The sequence below is a fragment of the Cydia pomonella genome, chromosome 9 (assembly GCF_033807575.1).
Source record: "Cydia pomonella isolate Wapato2018A chromosome 9, ilCydPomo1, whole genome shotgun sequence".
Classification (NCBI taxonomy): Eukaryota; Metazoa; Arthropoda; class Insecta; order Lepidoptera; family Tortricidae; genus Cydia; species Cydia pomonella.
Window position 1 is genome coordinate 13,566,659 of NC_084711.1, and position 19,317 is coordinate 13,585,975.

Genomic DNA, 19,317 nt, shown 5'->3' on the forward strand with positions numbered 1-19,317 from the left:
AAGGTACGAGCATAAATCCCCACAGTGGTGTTTAGTAATAAAATATAGAGTAGGTATACATATTACATATATACCGGTTCATACAGGTATGTACAGGTGTGTACCGTAAAAGTGCTCTTATAATCCGTCCCACCCTTTTTGTTCAATAAACCTTCTTCCTCGCGTTGTCCCGGCATTTTGCCACGGCTCATGGAAGCCTGGGGTCCGCTTGGCAACTAATCCCGAGAATTGGCGTAGGCACTAGTTTTTACGAAAGCGACTGCCTTCTGACCTTCCAACCCAGAGGGTAAACTAGGCCTTATTGGGATTAGTCCGGTTTCCTCACGATGTTTTCCTTCACCGAAAAGCGACTGGTAAAAATCAAATGATATTTCGTACATAAGTTCCGAAAAACTCATTGGTACGAGTCGGGGTTTGAACCCGCGACCTCCGGAATGCAAGTCGCACGCTCTTACCGCTAGGCCACCAGCGCTTTTTTCCGCTAGGCCACCAGCGCTTTTTTCAATAATAAGTCAAATATTTTAATCTGTATAGCCTAAAAATAAAATGTCTGTAGTAGAAGAGCGGTACATAGGCAACAAAGGAGTCCCTCTTGAGAAACGTTTTATACCTAAAACGTATCTCAACCTTACTACGTAGGAGCAAAGCAATAGTGCCTAGGCCATAAATAAAACATAAAGGCTATTACGTGCGAGCTGATAAAGTGGCGCGTAAATAAAGCCCGGCCGTTGCACGCCGACCAGTTGCGCTGATTGATTGAACTTGACACTACCGCGCAACGCTCACAAAGCACGATTTTTAATTTTAAGGCCCAGTAAGTTGTTTCATTCCAGCCAGCCCAGTGAGTTCGTGTTCTTCTCTCACTCTGACTGTACGTGCCCGAAAGAGCCAGTTTCATGTTAATATCAATTTTTTTACGTTATAATAAAAAAAAAGTAATCGATACGTTCTCTCAAACATTATATTGACGATTTTTAGAAGGAATGGTCATATTTTTAGCTCTTGTGCATAATTTGTTAAAAAAAATTTAAGTGCATTTTATACATCGATTCGAATCGATACAGTTCCTTTAGGAAAGGCCTCAAGATTTGCTAATTAAATTTATAGCAGCCGTATTGTGATCCAAAAAAGCGCTACGGTTGTTTAAAACTCCTTTCTCTGAACCTACTGCATCTTAAATTTGATAGCTCCACCACTATTGGTAGTACTTTGCAATAAATACCGCGGTAAAATACCGAAATGAAACAAAAAAGCTATACGATAAACCCTAACGTTTTAATATCAGGCCCAAAAACTGGAAATGTGGAAAACATTAAATGTAAGGGGATTTCCGATTATGCTCTTCGGATCTGCTGACAAAATTTTCTTATATCTTACACCTCTTCTCTTCCCTTACTTCGAAGCCGGTCATAATTATATAATCAATTTTGATGTTATTTTTATTAGTAAGACGTCATCAAAATCAAACAGTCGCCAAGAAAAGCATTTATACACCGTGTTTTTTTTTTATTTCCTTTTATTTTAAGGGTGCATTCCTGAGCTTAAATTAAGTAACTTTCTCAAAGACACGGGTATTCTAATTAACTCCATTTCGGAGATAATTAATAATTTATTTTTTTATTATTAGGCCCTTACAAGCGTATACACTTGCTTTAGGGCCTATTTAAATATTTATTAGTGTTTAGTACGAGTTACACTTGCTACTAAACGTAAGTACTACGTATCTCGGACGGTTGATGTTCGAAATGACATTGATATGTCACAGTTTTCAATTGTTTGGTTGAATTAAATGTAATGCCCGTGTTACAACAACTCTATAGGTATATGAAGAACCATTATTTGCATCTTTAAAACAAATTAAGGCACTGTCAAATTAATTAAAAAATAATAATTTAATAATGATATCAGAATGGCAGTGCGCGTTTGCCCGTATGCGCACGCGCCCAGATCGTGCTAACGCGCGTCTAAAGGACTCATGCTCCATGTCATGCCCAATTACGATTTAACCCCAATTGCCTGAGTGATTTATTTTCGCACGATGTAATTCCATGGGTTAGATCGTTCGATTGAGACTGTTGAGCACGTGATTGTTACCTTTCAATTAGCTTTCAATGGATTGAAAAGGTGGGGGGGGGGATTTAAATTAACCAGGTACTATTTAAAAAATTACCATAGCAGTGAATAACAGGTAAAGGAACTAAAGCTGCTAGAGGGAAACTTTAAACGAAGTCTTACAAACTGGCTCTTAGAGCGTTGTTTTAACAGCGTAAAGTACCGAATACCAACAGTATTAAAAAAAGCGGACAAGTGCGAGTCGGACTCGCCCACCGAGTGTTCCCTAGTTTTTAGTATTTATTGTTATAGCGGCAACAGAAATACATCATCTGTGGAAATTTTAGCTGTCTAACTATCACGGTTCATGAGATACAACCATTACAACCTGGTGACAGACGGACAGCAGAGTCTTAGTAATACGCACCCGTCCCGTTTTACCCTTTGGGTACGGAACCCTAATCTTGTACCTCACTTAGGCAACACGGTACTCGACTGAAAAGCTCTCTAATACATCACGATTGTATAAAATACTATATTGCACTCCTCATCAGAAGAAACCAATACAGAAAGAAAGCAGCAACCCAAGTAGAGCCAGTACAGGCAGTCTTATTGTTAAAAATCGATCTCTTCCATTCAACCTTTAGGTAGCAGGTGACAAGCTTTAGGTGGAGACTAAGAACGTGTGCAAATAGTTTGAACACCTGACACAAACAGCCGCTTTTGCTACGTGCCATTAGTGCAGAGATGAGATACAGCTACTATACAGCGCTTTATATGTACATATTTATTTTATTTACACTTTAATGAAGCGACTTCATCAATTCATTCATGCATAATTTCTCCATGCAAATTCTCAGCTCACTGTACAAATGGAGGACTTTAGAGTCCCCAGGAAGCTCGGCCGAATTTCACCTTCCCATACAAACGGAGTTTCGTATTGGATTGTAATGAAACTTTGCACAACAATGACAATAGTTATATAGGTACTGACGTTGAGTTTACGTTAATAGGTAAGTATTTATACAGTCACTCCAACCCAGTCCATATAAATTAATAAGCTTTTATTCGTTTTAATCCATACAATGTAATGGTTGGTTATTTGGCACGTAGTCATGCAGTTTATTAAATGATTCGAGAAAAACTTAAGTTATTCAGTGACGTGTGCCACGGGCGTCCCCACTCGCCGCGGGGTTGCGCGTGCCTACGACTATTTGACGCAAATGTTTTACATTTTTTGATAAAACATAAACTTTTTATTACTCGAATATCAATTTCTTGAAACTGCTAAAAAACAGATTAAACTAGACTTATTACAAACTATGAAAGAGTGACGCCTCTTCATTGTACTGTTACATATATTTTTTGGTAAGTTGGGGTATTTTTATACCTACTGCATGTAGCTTCCTTAAGTTTAACTAATGCCCTATTTAGATAGTAGCAAGCAGTACCTACTAGATAAAACAGTACTTGATTAACGGGGATCCCAGTGTGGCCGTATGAAAAACGGCCTTTCCCGTTAGTGTGGCCCCAGCATAAAGAATACGAGTAACGATGTCTGTATAAAGTGTAGATGTACACTTTCAAAACAATTTAACACGTAGCGAAGAACCAGACTAAGGTAAAGCTCATGAAAGCTTGATCAAAACAAGAGTTGAACAAACCCACGTCCAGGCCCTTGGGCGGTAAATGTAAACACCATCTTAAGTAAATGATGTTCGAAAATATATATTGATGTTACCGAGAATTACGAGCCCGTCATCCAAGCGTAAACAAGCGATAGGAGGAGCCGGAGGAACACTACGCAGTTACGATAAACAAAAGGAAACAGGAAACCTAACCGAAAGATAAAATAGGTTTATTACATACCTAACAACGTCACTTTTATACCAACCGTAAAGTACAAATACATAAAAAAGTTGATACTAGGTTTTATTACTGCTTAATGAAACAACTTTTAGCACCTTTTTTTATTGTGTGTTTAAATGGAGATTGGGGTCCGATCACCAAATTGTTCAGAAAACGAATGCTATCTGATTGTAACTAAAACACCTGGGAGGTACATTAATTATGTACACATATTTTAGGAATTAGCTTACTTTGAAATAGGTAGTTTTTTTCTTAATTGATACCGTGATGTACATAACAGGCAATTCAATTGAATAACGACGACTGACTACGAGGGGAAACATAACAATTTAATAAATTGCCCAATCAAACTGGTTCATCGGCTAGTGAACCAATTCAAAGGTCAATCTTTCTAATGCAAGTAGCACAACATAACGTTCAAAGTATTGTCTATCTAATTAAAGTTTCCAGTTAATTTCCACTCATCTAGTCGAAGGTTAGCTAGAAGAGATCAAAATTTCTGTAAATTTTACGCGAAACTGTTTTTATACAATAATGTGATTATTACTACTACAACAACGTTCAAAGTATCCGACGGATTCACTCGTATAAACTCGATTTATAAAGTACATATTAATGCTAACATCTTTGGGACAGACTTGTCGAACACTGCTGCTCGTTACATTGTATCTAAAAGACCAGCAAGGACATGTTCAACGTATGTGTTTTTTAGATACGTACTCGTATATAAGACGAAATGAATCAGGTTTGTATGATGCTGATACAGTACTACAAATACCTCAGAAATGTTACAGACTCAGAGGACTTCCTTATGTTAGGTAAATTTGGGAAAGTGTGCGGTGGACCTTTAGATTGTTATCTTCGTGCATCTATGCTGTTGTGATTTATGATGGTCCCACACTAGCTGTTATAAAATGTTTGTTGCGAATGCAACTTATTATTGTATAAAAATCAATGCAGTAGCTAAACGCAGCCGTCGGGCTCGGCTAGTATTCGGAGGCTTTTTAAAAGCACCAATAGGAGCGCTCCACATACTCTGTATCGCCGCCAATTAGAAGCATCTAAATTTAAACTACCTTTTTGTACTGATCATATATTGCAAATCACTCTTTCATCATCCTCCATACTATCAACACCCACTTTCTACAGTTAATCGTCTTGGCAAGAACCCTTGTAAACCAGTACCTTTTGGAAGATTATACTTCACTTCATTATAAATCGAAGTTTTATTTAAGTCGTCGAGATCCTGACCTGCACGGCGGCTACATGTTATATAACTTTATGTGACAAGGACAACATAATAAAATACTATCAATATCATGTTGTATCTGTCACATGATGTTATATAACAGCCAGATTGGGACCACCATTACTACCAAGTCTTTACGACACACTTCGTCTCCAGTTTTTCACTATGACGCTAAGTAGTGAAACTTACCTAAGATAACTCGAGACTTGAAAAGGCACTATGCACTACATGTACAGTCTTTGCAGGCTTTTGCAGCTGACTGTAGAATTTTAGATATATATAGGAACAGGTAAGATTTAAGAAATTAAACCCTTAAGATAAGACTGTGTACCCAACTAAGCAGGTACCTTTACCTGTTTTGTGTATAAAGAACCTTTTCAGATCATGAAAATTTTCTAGAATGGAAACAAAGTTTTCCTTAAAAATCACCGTGTTTTTACTTACTATAAACATTGCAAATCGAACGTCAAGATTGATGAAAACAAATGAAATCAGTTCGTGAGCCGTCAATGCAGGGCTGAATAATGCATCGTCTCCAGGCGGAGCATTTACCCCACCGTCTGCGCCGCCGAAGCGTTGCCCTTTGTCCTGTGGACTGGACGTCAACCACCTCGCTCGTAGACTCTGGAAATTGGATGGAAATCGAAACGACCAGAACGGAAGCGACGTTGCGTTGTCGGCTGGCCGATCATTGATACCTCCAGGACCCATCCGGTACGACTTTCCGACGACTGACTGTAAAATTAGACTCGGGGAATCTTTAATACTTAATGTATTTATAAGAAAAAGTTTACAAGTAGGTAATACGAAAACGAATATGGGAAAAAACTGCGTATCGGGAACAAAAAGAGAAGTAAAAAGTCATAAAACTTTGTAAAATAAAAAGGAACATTCTCAACCAAATGCATTCTACTTAATGTTCTTTAATTCATTACAAGTCCGGATTTAGGTATAAGGAAAACTATATCAAATACCGTTCAGTTTGGTATAATTAAGAACCAATTAGTAACCCCGGTTACCTAAACAGCATTCTCCGATTAACGAAGTGACACAGTTCGTCCTGTCACGTACGCCGCCCTCAGTGGGTAAACTATGTATTTATATCTAATGACTATCGACATTAATGAGACCGGCAATAATAAAAAAATCAGTGTCCTAATATCGGTCCGCAATTTTCATCATATTACGAGTAATTGCGACTAATGCTTTGTCATTAACTCGTTAGCTGACGCATGAGATGTGGATGTCATTATCTATTATTACAGTATGCTGTTTCAATTTGTAGCAATTTTAAGGTAAATTCAGAAATATTATTTTTCTCAAACTTGTAATGAAATGTTGACATGACTTACTTCAAATTAGGTCCGGAAATACTACATATCAGGTGAGATGAGTGAAGATGATAATTATGTAAAGGAATTTCATACAGCCTTACACACCTAGGCCTGTAAGACAACCTTCTTTTGTTTTTAAACGTCAAATTATGGCACATCTTGGCATTCAACCATAAAAAACCTATAAGCAAAATTCTGCCATTATGCTTTTTAGACCTTTTTTTCTTTTTTGTGTTTGTTAAATATTATTTCAGGGTTTCCTAAGATTTCTGCAAGACTGAAAAAAAAACTTTATAGGACTGTATCTCCTAAACCGTGCGTTGTAGCGCAAAAATAATCAAATGTTCGTTCCTTTTTTAATAACCCCAAAGTAATAATAAAAAAACGAAAAAAAAACACCAAAAAAAAGTAAAGAAAAAAAAGCGTAATGGCGTGCGTCGGAGTCGAAGCACAAAAATAATCACATTTTATTCCCCTTCAATACCCGACGCACTGAATATCACATTAGGACATGAAACAATCATCATCATCATTATCCTATTTTTTTATTTATTATTTCATTGCAAGTTTGAGAAAAGCACTATACAAATGCCGGCCGCGTATCCCTATTCGACCTCGCTACGCTCGGCCGTCTATATCTACTTGGCCTGCAACCCTTCGTTTCCCGTCCTCTATAGTAATGTACTATTGCGTGATTATACCTGAACATACCGCTCAAAACTGTAAGGAAAAAGAAATTTCGCATCCCTTAACATTAACACAGTATAACATGCAAGTTAAAGCTATGCCATAAAACCTTAAGTTAGCTAATTTTACTTGAAGGAAACATGCTTTTTTTTTAAAGAAACAAAATGAAAATAATGTTTAATGTTTTTCAAAAGAAGAGACTACATATTAATAGGACAAACGCTTCAAATATTGTGTTAATCATCTATCACATATTGATAAGAACTACACCAGGGGTGGCCAACAGGTCGATCGCGATCGACCGGTCGATCGCGACTGTTAGTCCAGTCGATCGAGGCAAGGAAAAAAATATAAATACGTAGACCAGTTTCATTTAAGGTTTCAAGAAGTATGTAATTGGTAGATCACACAGGGTTTCGTTAGTAAACAGGAGATCTTGGGTCTAATCAAGTTGGCCACCCCTGAACTACACTATATTTAAAGTTTACAGTCGTCGCCGTTTTTACCTTTCAAACATCCATCGTCACGCACAGGCTCAAAGTTTTAATATATTTGATATATACCTTATTTTAGCATAAACATGCTAAAAACCTGTAAAAGAAGCGCCGCTAATAAATAATTCGTAGGCGATTTGAATTATGTTAAGCACGTATGACGTGGATACTTACAATCTTCTTAGTTTGCTAATTTTATAGAAGCAATTCTAATAATGTAATCTGCATACTCATACAATATACCAGGGATCGGAACCGAATTTTTGCAAAAACTTCCAAGTAACCATATATTTGGGTTTATTTTATGTTCCAAATGTAGGATTCAGTTGTTTTCAGATAACGATTTCGTCTTATTCAATTGCCCAATTAAAAATGAAATAACTATAAAGAACGAAAAAATGCAGTTTTCGTTCCCATTCAAAAAATACTGGTTTCCGATCCCTGCAACATACCATAAATCCAGGCATATAACTATATGGCTTATTTAAAAAAAGCAAAACTATACCTACCTACCACCAAGAATCCTTTGTGCCATTAGTTAATTTCCCATCTACATATGTATAGTTGAAATTTAAAGTAGGTAACTAATAATATAATAAATGGAATTGGCACGATGCTACATAAAACCTATACAGTTATTAGAAGGCACGCGACACGTCACTTGGCAGAGGGTCTACGTGACTTCGAGCAGAGCCTACGGCTCAGGTACTAAGTAGCTTAGCCTAAATTGCCTTTGATATACAACAAATTGATCAAATCACGTTTCCGCCGGCACAGATTATATTTTAGAAGGACGTAAATACACCTATAAAATAAAAATAAAATGCATTGATTTCAGACAAATAAGTGACCATAGTTTGTTAGTAACAAGAAAATACTTAAATAAGTAACTATATTAGTAGCTAAACTTAAGTGAAGCGAGGACCAACGTCCCACTGTCAGATTTAAAAAAAACTTGTTAACGATAAACCATAAAACTAAAGTCAAATGTAAAGGTAACTACATACAGGCTTTTATTTAAAAAAAATATCCCGTTAGTGTAAAACATAAATACCTACTTGCGATAAATAGCTATGGCTACCTAGAGCTTTCAGCAGATTCAAAAACACCAGTTAATCATGCTTATATTATAGAAAGGCTGCTGTGACTTATTAATCATTACTGGGGATAGAACCCTTAGGAAAAGAATTTCACACTTAAATAATAGTTTGCCTGAAGCCTAGAAGCCATAAGACGTAAATAATAAGGTTAAATTTAAATCTACGTCTACGTAAGGTATACTTATGGGTTATAACATAACATGTTTTGTTTTTGTTAAATATAAGGAAGATGACAAAAAAATATTGTGTTACCCACCAAACATCGTAAGATTTGAAGAAATTTCAATGCAACGTAGTTAAATGAAAGAAATTATTAAAAATTATATCTACGTGAATGATCGATTAAGCACATAGTTATGTTATTAATTTAATAAAACATTTCCGTTGAAATTGGAAATACAGATTCCAGATACAAATTTATTAAACAAACGCCCTACCCACCCACTTGCTTTTGGTAACTGTAGTTACCAGCTGTCACCCTGATTTTATTATAATAATAGAAGTCACTGAAAAATATGAAGCATTTGAGTGGCTACAGTAGTGCAGCTATCAGTTGTGCGCCTATTTATGTGAAGTTGCAAAGTTGCCTTTGTAGTTACAATGGAAACAGAAATGATACATTGTTGCCAATGCCCGCTCAGTAGGCGTTTGTAAATTTTGTAATATATATTTGATGTCAAAAATGTTTACAATTTACACCCTACCTCTTTTGTAATATGGCGATACATGTTAATATATCCTTGAACTCGGCTGTACTACGTAACCTAAACCTTAACGAAACCTAAGTTGGATGAGCTTTTTGTTAGATAAGGAAGCCTGTGCTATCGATCTGAACGTACGCTGTTTTTTTAATTCAATAAACTGGTTCAAGTGGAAATACCAGCTGAGTCCCTTCTCAGATTAGATAATTTCAGGTAAATATCTCCGTCGCGATGACGGGGACGGCTCTGAAAATTAGTGCGATAAGGACAACTGCAGCTTAGGCGAAAAGTCCTGCGTAAAACATCAGAAATCCAGGTTTCGTTCTCGACATTTTCCTCCTCCAAAACTTAACCAATCGTAACAAAATTTTGGAAATGGGGTGAGAAAGAAATTATCTGTGTCTGACCATTTTGATTTTTGCGTTTATTGCTGTCAACGTACAGACACAACTACTGGTAATATTGAAATGAACTCATATAAAAAAATATTTATCTACAGGTCAAACACCGTAAAGGAAAATATCGAGAACGTTTGTATGGAAAAATTACCGCTAACGTTTCCTCTTAATTTGTTAGATTACGTATTAAGTATATGTTTTGTAAGTATCCGAAAGGTGCGTATATACCGGGTGGGGCCTGTAACACGAGCAAATAATTAAAACATACCTAGATTGTACTCCTCAACGATGGCACTTTAGTTCTATATCTTTAAAAAAATATGAAGTCTTTAAAAGACTTTCTATTTTTCATACAAATTTAATATTATGCTATCGCCAGGGGTCGTACAAAAAGTGCGGATGACGTCAAACCACTTATAGGATGATTTCAAATAGTATTTTTGATTTTCATAAACAATTATCACTTATCATTTATTAAACGATATCGCCACTTGAAATGAGTAAGTACGTTTTTGACTGACACATTGTCAATCAGATGAACAATAAATTGACTTCGTTATTGTTTAGCTATTGTATCTTCACGATTATATTTAGCTAAAATTTATATTTACTAATGTATAAGAAAACGCTCTAAAATGTCATCTTTACTCGAATATTGTGGCAATTTTCCGTTTTTGGAGGTACGTGACAATATTGCTGTAATCAAGATATACCAACGAAGGTAAGCAATATTAAAAGACATTTGGAGATAACCAAACATGTCGGAAACGTAGAAAAAAAGGGCAAAGTGAATTTAATATGAACCTTACAAATTCTATGATAGCAGTAAACAAAACATCAAATTATCTTTTTTAATTTTTACTAATATTACCTACTTTTCCCACTTTTGACTATTAAACCTATTTATCTGTGAATCCCACAGACTTGTTCTAACTAATTTCAAATAATTATACCTTATGGTAACAAGTTTCGTGAAATTTATTTTATTCACTACATCACCCTACCACCTGTATTATTAAATCCATGGATTTATTTACGATTATTTTGTTACTTCATTAATACTACTTTGTTACTACATGTCACACGGAAGTTTAAATACAAACTCAAACATCACCTGTGTGCAAGATTACGTCATTTTTACGTCATCCGCACTTTTTGTCTGACCCCTGGCTATCACCATTGTAATTGAACTTGCTTGTCACGCTTTAAACATAACAAAATTCGCAATACATTGCGTCTAAGAATAAACTTTAAAGTGTGAGTACTAAAAATCAAAACACAAGTTAGTTTTTAAAGTCGCTGAACCGTCCCTGTTACCGGTCCCACCCCGTATGAATTATTTTTTTTATAATAAATACGTAGGTTCATATAGACAGGTGTTTTACTGTCATTATTTGATGTTGAGGATTTAATTCATATTTTAGTTGCAAGATTTGAAGCAATTACTGTCGAGGCTCGGAAGTATAGTAATTACTTGCTGGATGGGGATCCGTTTTAAACGAACGACCTTGGGAGTCCGTTTAATTGAACCCCATGCCAGCAAGTACCTTTCCAGCTGAATTATAATAGTGCTTTTCTCAAAACAGGTGCAAGAAATATTAAATCTAATAGAAATATTTTACAGAATAACCGTTTGATTTGCTTTGCCGCCTTAAAATATTTTAATTAAAAAATTTAAGTGTATTTTTCTGCCCAAAATACGCCAACCTATTTGACAACAGCTACAATATACATATATACTTATAGTACCAACATTATAATAGTAAGTACCTACTAATCATCTGTTTAGCTGTTAAAAGTTTGGAACTCGACAAATAATGGAATTTGTATGCAACATTGCAGTCCTGAAATCGAGACTGCAACGTTTTTAACTTTTAAATTTTTGATAGAACATAAACTTCGGACGGCAAAGCCGACTTTGCCGTCCATTTGTAAGAAAATATACTTATGCATTCAAGCTCAATAACTTGCAAGTAGGTGTTTCCCTCTTGTTTTTCCAACATTAGAGTCCCATTTCACGAGTTATCATTTTTTTTAAATGCGTATATCCTACATATTTTTGCAAGACCGCAGTGATACCATTAGTACTACATGAACAAAGTTTTGCACGGAGCACTAAATCGATAAAAATTACAAGAAATCTACAATGAACAAAGAGGGAAGTAGGTATACAAATACAAATAATTTTATTGAAAACAGTATAAGTACAGTGTTAGCACTTAAAGACTACGTACTCGTCCATGGAAAAGAGAGAAAATGTTTTTCCACTTCGAAAAATTTCGATTCTCCATGATTTTTAGTATGTTATTGACAATGAAAAACTAGGTTTATCATAGAGGTCCAATAATATAGAGATGAAATGGGGGAGGGACCAGATGAACGAACGAGTTGCACTGAAGGAACTTTCAGTAGGAGTAGCAGAGAAAGCGCTATTATTGTTTGTCCTTGTCACAGTCTCATTTTTTTCCCTCATCGTACATTTTAGTATGGTTTATGGTGGGCAACAAATAACCCACCCAAATTACGTAGGTTGTTTTTGGTATGTTGTCAGGAATGTTAAAACATGTTATTAATTTTGTCGCATTTCGTATGTTTGGTCCCTCACGGACGCACGAGTATATAATATCTATAGGATCTTATCATCTTTGAGGTTTACAGGTTTTCCTTTTTTTCAAAATTTGCAAAACAATTTTTTTTAAAGCAAAACCTGAATATATGTGATCACGGCCGGCAAAACGTCCCACTTTGTCGCACGCCATAGCCAACGCCTTGCCAAGCGCGGGTATAAACCTAGGCATATATCTAATACATTTTTGAACTGTAACTATAGTAATTAATAAGTTATTATAGTTATACCCGTCTCTCTTTCATCCGGGCGTTTTCTCGGATGCATCCTCAGCTACTAGTAAATCACAATATTTATGCTAATTCTACAAGAATTTAAACCGAAATAGCAGGAAGAAGGCATGTGTGCGCATCGGCGTGGGCGCAGGATGCGCCGCGCCTGCGCGCTCGGACCACGTGACTCCATTGACGTCAATACTGACCTCTGGCAAGCGCTGCCTCAGCCTGCTTATCTGCCTTACTCCACATACAGAGCGAGCATATAAATTGACTACTTCGCATTTAGCGTGCTTTAAAACTCTGCGCAGCTAGCGGTCTGCGTAGTTTATAAATAAGAAGTAGGTTCTATTAAAGAAAAAATGAATGAGCCCAACACGTACTCGTACGTACCTACGAATAGCATATTTTACATAATTTACCAGATCCACAAAAATAACAATTCTTACAGGCATAAGTTCTAAAAGGCATCATTTAAACTGGACTTATTTTGACTATTCAGGATCACGGGATAAAACAGAATTGGTTGAGAAACCAACGATTTTAGGGTACTGTAGTTTAAAAGGAAAAAATAAGGGTTCCCCCTTATAGGATCACTAGTGTGTCTGTCCTTCCATCTGTCACAGAACTCACAGATGACAACCAACTTGCTCCGATTAGAATAATTAAATTGAGGTAAGTAGGTACATACCTACTCGTACACATATGAAAGTCAGAATAGAAAATTCCTACAAAACATTTTGACAAAATACAAGAAAGTTAAATATTTATATATTCTATTATACAATTTTATGGATATCTCCAGGATCCCGTCATAAGACCCAAATTTGATGATAGTGGGACTAACTAGAAAGCGGACCCGCTCAAATATAAAAAAAATAGTTTTTTTTATCCACCCATCCATTTTTAAGTCGGTATAACAAGTTAGATACCTATGTGATGGGACAACAAGCAAAAACTCAAAAAAATCAAAAATCAAAATATCTTTATTTTGCATAAAATATGGTAAGAATGTCAGAAGATTTTTTCTTACTAACCGACTTCAATAGCAAGACGCGAGGTTCTGTATTCGGTTGTGGCTATTTTGTTTCATGTATATTCATAGATTATTCCGAGCCCCGTGGTCCGATCTGAGTATGTATTTCTTTCTATTTTTGCTAGAAAGAATTTACCTCTAAGCTGGTCATCACCATGATCTAACTCGGCAGGGCATTCACAATGACAATGACAGTGTGAAAATATCATCGTAAATGTCAAATTTCCTTAAAAATAAAAATAATTCCATGAAAATATAGCGTTTTTAATGTCACTTCCACTCTTTGTTGTTGTTTGTTGTTGCTGAGTCAGGTTAGACCGTCAGTCAGGTGAGTCGGGTCAGTTAAATCGTCACCCGACCAATGATCGCTGTGTTGGGACAGTCAGTAGACAAATATAAACGTAGAGATTTATACAAATGTATATATATATATATATATGATTAACTAACTCATTTAAATATCGTTCCTCCGTAGGTCACGTTTCTTTATTAATCACACACGTATTAAGGTGCGACGACATCGACACCGCTGTTTTGTAAGCAGCGGTCTGATCGTACTTTTATACTAAATACATGAACTAAACATTCTCTTCCTCAGTCAAGATGTTACAGCTGTGATTTTGTTAAAGGTGGTGTGTATACCATTTTAAGCAGGCGTCTAGTTTTATATCCCATAGCCCAGTATTTGGTTAATTGTTTTCTTCCAATAGCCTAGTTCATTTTATGTTCCATCAACTCTCAATAGCCCTTACACCCTGGCAGGTGCTGCCTCTGCATGCTTCCAAAGATGCAGGGGTGTCATAATATTGTATTTATCTACGAAGTTTCAAGATCCTCGCTTCAAAAATATTGTCTTTTCTGATACAAGCTTTCAACCCGTTTGGGGATAATTTTTCATAACTGCTGAAATAATTTTCAAAAATACTTAAACCACTTTACTTTTATTTTAATAATATACCCTTTAACAAAGTTTCATTCAAGTTCCTAGCTTCAAATAAAGCTTATTTTCCATACAAACTTTTCATCCCCGTTTTAAACTCCTTAGGGGTTGAACATCTCAAAGTTGCTTCTTATTTTTTCTACACAATATAAGTAGATGAAACATGTTTAAATTTCTACTTTCTAGCTTTTGTGGTTTCGGCTCTGCGTTGATGAGTCAGCCAGTCAGGACATTCGTATTTATTTATATATACATTTATGGGAAATATGTACGTTATAAGCGACAATTTAATATAATACTTCAAACTATCTCCATACCAAACTTTATCTAGGTAAATGGGTTAGTTAAGCGGTTTAAGCGTGAAGAGGGAATAGACAGACAGACTGCTACTACTACTACTCTACTTCCGCATTTATAATATTAATAGGGACATACATAAATACTGAAAAATATAGAAAACATTGATAACTCTGTAACAAATACACCTATTAGGCTAGGAGGCAATTATCGTCAAAAAATCGAATGTGAAGCAATTATATTATACAGGTTATTTATTTAGTCACCTGCAAGAATTTACGGGGTGAATATATAGATCATACTGCACAATTTTTACTATAGGACGAACCCCGAAATCGCGAAAAAAAAATTACTCTCCCATTCAAGATCAGACAGCCAAATGTATGAAACAGACAATTTTTGAAGTGAAAACTTCTTTAGCGGCGCTGTGCACTTTTTGTGATGGGGAAAAAATGTTAAACTCGCGACAGGTCACGTGACCGGCAGATTCGTCAGATTGAAAATTCGTAAGACGGACACGTGACCTGATCGAAAAACTCCATGATGGTTCTAGTAATGATGATGGTGTAAGAGTCGTTGACATTATGGATGGAAGTTGATTTTTCTGAGAGATAAACTTTTTAATGTTAAATAATTGTAATCGTTCTGAAGTGTTACATTTTTTATGTAAGTAATATAAATTGTCATGCTTGTGTACGATAGCGCAATAAATGAATATTGTATTTTACCACATACATTAGTACTTTTATACTGATAATTAAAGCAATTCGTGCAAAATATTTCCCTAACCATTCCAGAATATCAAAAATGCACAACGTTAATATTCAAGTTTTCACTTCTGCCGGCACTCCCGGAGTGCAACCCGTTGTTTTTTTTTTTTCGCGATTGCGGGGTTGGTCTCATAGAAAAAATTGCTCAGTATAACCTATATATTCAACCTGTAAATTATTGCAGGTGACTAAATAAACAACCTGTATAATTATAGATAGGTTATACACATACATAAGGCGCACAAAAAATATGTACTCCCATATTTATTGCATTATTTGGGAATGAATCTGTTTTTTGTTATTTTTCGCATTTATCTTTGTAACACTCTTTATTGAACATAAACTTGTCTCTTTCTCCCGTCGTTTCCAGGAGCAGAAGGGCACAAGCGCTTCAATTTTGTAACGCCTATTTATCTGGAGTTATAATATCATTGATGTGATGTCTGTGAAATGTTATGGTTATGACTGTTCATCGCGATCAAATTTCAAAATCATTTGCTAGGTGATAGGTGAATTTTTATGTGTCCGTTCGAAGACTTCGAAGTTAGGGAAAACATAATTTATAAAGCAAATTAGAGGCAAAATCTTGTAAATCGGGAGACAAAAAATGTTTCTAATTCTGCAGGAAAGCGGCACGTGAATGTTTTTCCGTCACAAAAGGCCATACACCTCCCGTGATCACATTTTAAATAAAATTTTGAACACGGGTGTATTTTGTAACTGCTACCTATGGTAGGTTAGTAGATTAGGCTACTATAGTAGTTAAGTATAGTGTTTTTACTGAATTCTTTAACTTCGGGGTATGGTTAAGAACATTAAAGGAAAGTAACGGTAGTTAATTTTCGAAAATTTGTAGGTATATATTTTTTATTTTTCTTAAAAAGTTATTAAATGCCGCATATAGCGTTGTTATTTATAACACGGGTATTATATTTAACTCAACCAAACAATTAAAAAGTACGACATTTGAAAGTCACCCTTAAAATTAACAGAGTGGGTGCGAACAAGGTGTATATTATATTATTACTATTATTAGGGGCCACCCCATACATGTAACGATTCAACCTATTCAGAATGACAGAAGCGCATGGCGAAAGTGTAAGGGTACCTTACTGGCTACACTGACTACGCATCTATGAAAGGTGGAAGTAAAGTAAGGAAAGAAATCTCCATATACCAAAAAGTGTCATCAAAAAACCTTAAATAGGTGGCGCTACAATACCTAGAGTACTTGAACAATAAATCAAATCATAGACAGCGCAGTTCACTCCGTCGATAACGCCTAGGTTCTTAGCTACTCTAGCGCTACTCTGGAGATATTTGGAAATATTATTTATAGCTGACAGCTCCACACTTTTGCAACAGTTCTACCATAAGAGATTGCACTCCTTTTAATCCACACTCCATATACGCATCTCTAAAAAGAGTTATAACGCCGGGTTTTCACTGATATATGTTAAATGGTAATGAGGATGTATCTAATGAGACTAATGACTTCAGGAGCGTACAGTTATTATATAGGTACAGTTTATTCTTGCACGTCAAGTGGAATCTTTAATAAGTGACTTTATTGAAATAAGGTATAGAAACAAATAAAAACAATAACCCGGCTGCTTACATGTATTTTTTAAATGATCTTTTTACTAGCATTCATTTGATACCCATATCTGGTATGGTAAGAAGAAAAAAACGACCCCCCCTCCACTTTTTTTTTAAATTTGCGGGCGTCATTTACAAAATTTGTCACTACCACAATTCTGAGTAATTCAACGACACCACTTCCTCCTCCTCCACCATATAGCTGTTTTGGCTGTAGGGCGTGTCAAATAAATGGTCATACATTCATACATACGCTTGAAAAACATTACTCTCCTTTTGCGGCAGTCGGGTAAAAATTAACTAAAATTACGCATGCGTGACCCATGGAACGCACGTGAGGCGGCGGTCAGTCACCGCCGCGCCGCGCATATATTTTCTTATTATAGGAATGCTTATACGTTATCCCATTTTTCATGTGGCAGAGAAATGCGATCAGAGTTCCGTGACCGGAGAATTCGCAACAGTTTCGGGCACCGAAGGTCACGTTTCGTGGTCAAAGATCAGGTTTGACATTGTATTATTAAAGCAGAGTATTTATTTAATCTTTATTGCACAATACATGAAGGTACAAATGGCGGACTTAATGCCTTAAGGCATTCTCTACCAGTCAACCAATGGGTTAAACCAGAAAGATTAAGTAGGTGCAGTGTCTTTTAAAGTAAATGAATTTGTAACCGAGACTATATATGAATATAAACTATATATAGATAAACTTACACATATACATAAACATACATATATTAATACATACATAATTATACCAAGTGTGAATCATGAAGTTGATGAAGAAGAAAGTTTGTCAAGGAAATACTTGCGCAGCATGCGCTTGAATGTGAATTTGGTCCGCGCTTGTCTGATAGAGAGTGGGAGAACGTTCCTAAGTCTGATTGCCTGAACAGTGAAAGAATTGGACATGAAACCCGTTCGGTGTTGGGGGACAATGAGCTTAAGACTACGGGAAGAGCGAAGATCTGTACCTGAACGTGGGGTAACAAATTTAAATTTCGAACGGAGATAATCTGGGGCGGACGGGTCAAACAAGATTGAGTAGAGAGTACATAGAATACGAAGGGACCTACGCTCTCGAATAGGGAGCCAATTAAGTTTTCTACGGAAAGAGGAGATATGGTCATACTTACGAAGTCCGAACACGAACCAAATGCAGCTATTAAGGAGCCGGTCAAATTTATTCAAGGAATTTTGAGTGAGATAAGTGTAACAAACATCAGCATAATCAAGGACAGGCAGAACAAGAGCTTGGACGAGGAGAGTTTTTGTGCTGACCGGGAGAAATTCCGGCACGGGTTCATGCTTAAATCTCTAGACGCCTTTTTACGATATTGGAGGCAAATGAGCAGACGGATCGCCTGATGGTAAGCGATTATCGCCACCCATGGACACCTGCAAACATCAGAGCGGTTGCATGTGCGTTGCTGGCATTTAAAATTGGAGTACGCTCTTTTCTTGAAGTTATGAAGGCACGGAAAGTACGGAAATACCGTAGGTGACAGTTGATTCCAGCTGTGTGTGGCAGGAAGTTTCTGGAGAAAATCACAGTTGAGGACTGCCTGCATGTATGTGCTCATAATGGAAATGTTGTCGCGTAGGTGGAGAGAAACAGTAAGAATTAATCCGAACAATTCCTAGGAGAACTCCCCGTTCCTTAGATGTAAATTCGCATGAGGATAGTTCGAATCGCAGTATACGTTGGGTATAACGTGAAATTTATGAAAAAGTCGCTAAAAAATACAAGTTTTTCAAGTTTGTTAAAACTCATACAAAAATGAATGGATGTAATAAGTTTTACGTGTGGATAAATTAGTTATTTGTGCAACAAGAGAGGAAAGTTAGTTTTTCTTGCGAGTGTTGATTTTCTTTAGTTTTTCTCGCTACGCTCAACATAATCTTTCGCTTACTCGGGATTCAAAAACACGAGATGTAAAATAACTT

The 19,317-nt window shown here is 36.1% G+C and overlaps 2 protein-coding genes across 2 annotated transcripts in view; both read right to left on the reverse strand.

The window, feature by feature from the left end:
- LOC133520999 (uncharacterized) overlaps positions 1-19,317 on the reverse strand; it is a 51,665-nt gene that overhangs the window by 22,844 nt on the left and 9,504 nt on the right. The window lies entirely within an intron of this gene.
- LOC133520935 (uncharacterized) overlaps positions 1-19,317 on the reverse strand; it is a 47,949-nt gene that overhangs the window by 5,126 nt on the left and 23,506 nt on the right. The window lies entirely within an intron of this gene.